We start from the raw sequence: 5,555 nt of genomic DNA, 5'->3' as shown, positions 1-5,555 counted from the left end.
TTTCGAACATATTTGGCTGTGTTTATGTTTTGTTTAATAACTCTACTTTTGCTCGTATTTAATGTAACATTACATGGGTGAATGGATGGTTATACATCATTGTAAAGTTAATATCTGGTAAATGCTTGCATGTTTGACCTTTCGCAAGTGTCAGAAGTGTTCTGAGAGCAACTTTCAAGGTCCATTGGTTTAAACACTGTTGGAGTGATGAAAACTCAATTTGTCTCTGTTGATCTCCATCCCTATCTCCATCCGGAAATCTCATTTCCATTCAAATGGAAATGAGATTTCCGGAGGGAGGGTTTACCAGGCTACTCCATCGCAGTCCTGGATAGAAGTCAGGCTAACACAAGAAAAAAGGGCTGCTAACAGTGATTAATTTCTTTATGTGCCGATCAAAATGACATTGATAAGCAGTGGTGCATAAGACGATTTATACAGTAGATAAGTGAAGATATCTACATGTAAATCATAGACTGGATGTAAATATGTAGTTGCAATGCGACGCGTTATCGAAAACTGGTGTTTTCAATAGATTCATCGAAAACACCCGTCCTTGATTGATTGATTGATTGAAGCACTTTATTTTTAAAGACATGGAAACAGTACAGGGAAGTACAATTCACAATAATAGGTCCTCTAAACTGGATCGCTCATAAAAGCACAATGGCTTATTTAAAATGAGATCCCCACGCACTCAAATCATGATGACATATAAGAAAACAGACAGATATACACTACTATGCAGAACATCATACAAACAGCTTACAGGTTACTGGAATGAAAAACAAGAAATATACACAGACAGTTCGAGGAGAAGGAGGGGGGGGGGTTAGGTTAAGACTTTGACAGGGGCCAGTTTGGAATTGCAGCCTCCTGAAGGTGTTTTTTTTAGGGCTGTTTTGAAAGTGAGTAGGGTTTTACACTCTTTTACTCCTTTTGGTAGGGCATTCCACATTTTTGTTGCATAGCATGAGAAAGAGTTCATTCCCTTGTTTGTGCCAAATCTGGGTTGAACATGATCAGTGGAGCTGCCTCTGGTGTTGTGATTGTGGACTTCATTAATGTTTTTGAAGTATTTTGACAGGTACATGGGTATCCCAATGTTGTGGTGTGTATCTTGTAGACCAGGCCCATTGCAAGTTGCCGTACTCTGTCCTCAACCCTGAGCCATCCAACCCTAGCAAAATGAGCAGAGGTTAGATGTTTGAGGTCAAGAAGTAGCCTTACCAGTTTGTTTTGGGATGTCTGGAGCCTTATTTTTAAGGCCTTGGTGGTGTTGTGATACCTTGAGAAGCATGCATAGTCAAAATGACCTTGGACAAGGGCCCCTGTAAGAATACTCAAGGTATTCTTACTGACTAGAGAGTAAATCCTATACGTGTTCTTTGATTGACCTTTTTGATGACTCTTTCTGCCATTTTATCACCGGAGAGATTTGCCTCCATGATGGAACCCAGGTAGGTAATTTCCTCCTTTCTTGTGATAACATCACCCGCTTTGATTGAGAAGCTCTCAGCCTTGCTAAGGTTAACACTAGACCCAAAGAGGATGGATTCAGTTTTACCCAGGTGTAATGATAGTTTGTTGTCAGCGAGCCAGATGCAGATCGTATCTAGTTCAGAGCTGAGGGTTTTTTCAACCTACAGCCTGTCCCTGTCCGAGACCAGCAGAGCCTTGATTCTGGTGACTTGAAAAAAACACGGCCCCCTCACGTACAGTATTAGGAGGGCAGTATGAGTCACTAGAACCAAGGACGGGTGTTTTCAATGAATCTATCATGGTTAAAATGGAGTTTGAAGTTACAATGGGTTAATTGTGTTTATATAGGAAGGGGGCGTGTCTGATAAAATGAATATCAAATATCTAAATATTGAATCAAGCCACTTAAAAACTCTGGGGTGCTCAAAAGAGACATGATTGAAAGTGAAATATCCCTTTAAAAGTCATTAAATTGTAACTTCAGAAATCTGCAGATACCCTTATTTATGTACTTATGTAATTATTTTATCAACTGACATTGTATTTTGCACGTGGAGTGTCAGCACTAATGGTGACGTTCAGTTTAAAATACATCTTGGTAAAAGCCCTTCTGTCGGGGTGACATCTGTTGACAACGTTGAAAGGGAGTCGAAGCATTGAATGTTGGGCCAAAGAAACCGGCACTGTCTTTTCGACTTTTCAGTGAAAGTTCAGAAAAAGACGCCCTAGGATTCCCCAATTTCCCCAATATGACATCCTGCTGTCTTAATCTTAGTTTGCCCTATGTCAAGTATGGCTGCTTCTTGTACCCAAGCCGGTACAGGCGAGGAACCCAGGGTTTGGTGGATAGGGGTTATTGGGGATGAACTTCATTGGAGTTTTTCTGCTGCTTTCTTCTTTGACAGAGGGCCACACCCAATTAATTAGCCTCCTCAAATGCTTACCACTACAAAGGAGCAAGACACAAGGAAATAGTAAAGGGTTCACCATAGATGTGTTTTTTTCCCCCCAATTATTGTGGACTGTTAAAGGAGAATTTTGGACTAAAGTTTTCTTACCTTTTCTATGACGTTATGATATCTTAGGATGAATGGTACAGTAGAAAAATTTCATAACTCCACCCCTGAGCCGCCACAGCTTAAAAGGTGCGCGGATAGGCCTTAGGTTAGATCACATATTTTAATAGGGTTTTTTTTTTTTTTTTTTTAGATCTGACGTTCATAGTGACAGAACACTATGCAACCAAAAAAAAAAAAAAAAAAAAAAAAAAGTCTCGCTAGTTCACATTGAAATCTCGAGATTTCAATCTCGTCTAACGAGCCTTTTTTTTTTTTTTTTTTTTTTGGGACAGTGTTCTGTCACTATGAACGTCAGATCTCAAAAAAAAAAAGAAAAAAAAAAGGCCTATCCGTGCACCTTTTAAGCTGTGGCGGCTCAGGGGTGGAGTTATGAAAATTTTCTACTGTACCATTCGTCCTAAGATATCATAACATCATAGAAAAGGTAAGAAAACTTTAGTCCAAAATTCTCCTTTAAGTTAGACAGATCAATAATAAGCATGAAAGAAGTTAGAAACCTATTTAAAAAGCAAGTATAAACAATATAATTCCAAATTTGACCTCAATGAAGATGCTATTGTACGCATGTTTATGATAGAGTTGCCTCCGACCTATATGACGAAGTATAAATCAGGCTTTACGGCCTCCTGCGCAGCTGCGGTAGTGTAGTGATCACAAGATCCTCCGCCCTCCTGGTGGAGATAAAACCCATATAGATATATATAAAGGCTAGATGGCTCAAGGGGGCGTCGCAAGCGTAGCTCAACCGCGGCCATCTTGCAACAGTCATTCATAACATTATGTCTATGGTGCATATACTTTGAAATAACCATAGCGTGCTCAATTTTCATCCGATTTTCAAACGGTTTAGTGTGTTGTAAACACCAAAGATGTAGTTATGATACTGCATACTTATAATTATAATCATGTTTTTTTTAAATATAATATTAAGTATGCAGTATCATAACTACATCTTTGGTGTTTACAACACACCAAACCGTTTGAAAATCGGATGAAAATTGAGCACGCTATGATTATTTCAAAGTACATGCACCATAGACATAATGTTATGAATGACCGTCCCAAGATGGCCGCCATCTGGCAGTGGCAACGTCGTACTCCATTGGCCAGCAGCGCGGGTGAGTCATCTAGCCTTTATATATATCTATGATAAAACCAAGCAAAGCTAGTTTGGGGTCAATGCTTGATGTTTCAACAGGGGGCGTCATACTGCTGTTCTATGTTACAGCATGAGAGGGACTGTAAAACTGACCACTGCTTGTTATTCTAAGGTGATGAGATAGTAGTAAGAGGTGATATCCTGTAATCAGTTCATTTTCAAGAATATAATATTGATTCATTAACAATGATTTTGATCACACACACACACACACACACACACACACACACACACACACACACACACACACAGAGAGAGAGAGAGAAAGAGGGGGAGACTGGGCCTAGTTGCTAATCCTCTAAGTAATCACAAGGTTTGACTTGAACAGATCAAAGTTCACCTCGTCAACAGCAGTAGTAGAGGTACCGTATTTCTCTGCTAGAGAGGGAGACAAAGTGAGACAACTAATTCCCCAGACAAACTAGATGACATTTTTTGAGAGTGGCACAACTTTTGGAAGTGCTCTAGGCTTAGATTGTGTTTCCAAGAAATCAAGGTTGTCTAGTTCAACTTCTTGAATTTGAGCTGTCTTTTCCCCCTGTGGAACAATATCATCTGTGGATTATTTCCCATACTGCTCCACAACTAGAATGTAATGGATGGAATCTAGTTGAATCAGATGTCACATCTTAAATGCAAAGGTAGTCTTAATGTCTTAATATGCATTAGACTGGTGGTACTACTGTAGGTGACTTTCTAGTAATTCAATTCAGCTGCATTCAAAGTCTGGATAATAAAAAGTACTGTTGTGTACTAGCAAGGACAGTTTGCAAGGATTCTACACTAAAGTCCATTAATCTCCATTGACTTCCATTCAGATTCTGCTCACTTGGGTGCATCAAAACAGTGAGTATACATACTTTTGCTTTTGTCTGGTTCATGTAATAACTAAAGGAGATTTTGAGTGTTTGTAAATTCTCATATGGCCCAGAGGTTCTCATCCAGAATAAAAGTACAGCAAACAACAGGTTAGCAGTCTGCAGTCTGCATGTCTAAGTCAGTGGTTCTCAACCTTTTCAGGCCACGACTCCCCAAAATAATCATATTTGAACTGGGGACCCCCCACCCTGCATGACAAGCACTTGGAATGTAGGAGTTGAGGCATCCCATTTAGTTTGACTCCACAGATAAATATTGTGAAGATAGCACATTGTGAAGAAGCTCACAACGCCTCGCGTTGCGAGGCTTTGTGAGCTTGTAGATCGTCTATTTTCATATTGTTTGCCTCTTTCTTATATTATTTGAAAATTTGGCCAATGTTTTATAGTTCAGTTTGTTGATTACTTTTGATGCAGTAATGGTCTTTTTCTTTTCTTTCTATTACATATATTTTTAGGTATTAAAAAGGTCTTAAAATTAATTGTCTCTTCACTGTCACCTTGGGACCCCCCCAAAATCACGTGGGGACCCCCCTGGGGTTCCCAACCCACAGGTTGAGTACCACTGGTCTAAGTCAATGCTTAACCCAAACTAACCTCAACTCGTTAAAACAACTGTTCTACAATTCCACTGATCATAGGAACAAGAAGGACTGGAGACTGCAGCATCAGACATTAATGAGGATTCAGGGCAAAACTGCCACAGAGAGTTACTGAAATACCACTGGAAATTAATATGCAGGGGAAAAAAATTAACCTATAATGAATCCAGTGTTTTGGATTTTTAACATTTCAATATATTCTATTATATGAAGTTATACGGATAGCACCCTGAACTGAACATACTGTAACGCACAGTCAAAGCATACTGTGACAACAACTGTAAATATAACTACAAGTTAAATTAGACCTCTTGTACTAGAAATATTACCTAATATATATAAATGTCCCCAGCCA

The sequence above is a fragment of the Gymnoscopelus braueri genome, assembly GCF_963280865.1.
Source record: "Gymnoscopelus braueri genome assembly, chromosome: 18".
Lineage (NCBI taxonomy): Eukaryota > Metazoa > Chordata > Actinopteri > Myctophiformes > Myctophidae > Gymnoscopelus > Gymnoscopelus braueri.
This window is presented reverse-complemented; position numbering follows the sequence as displayed.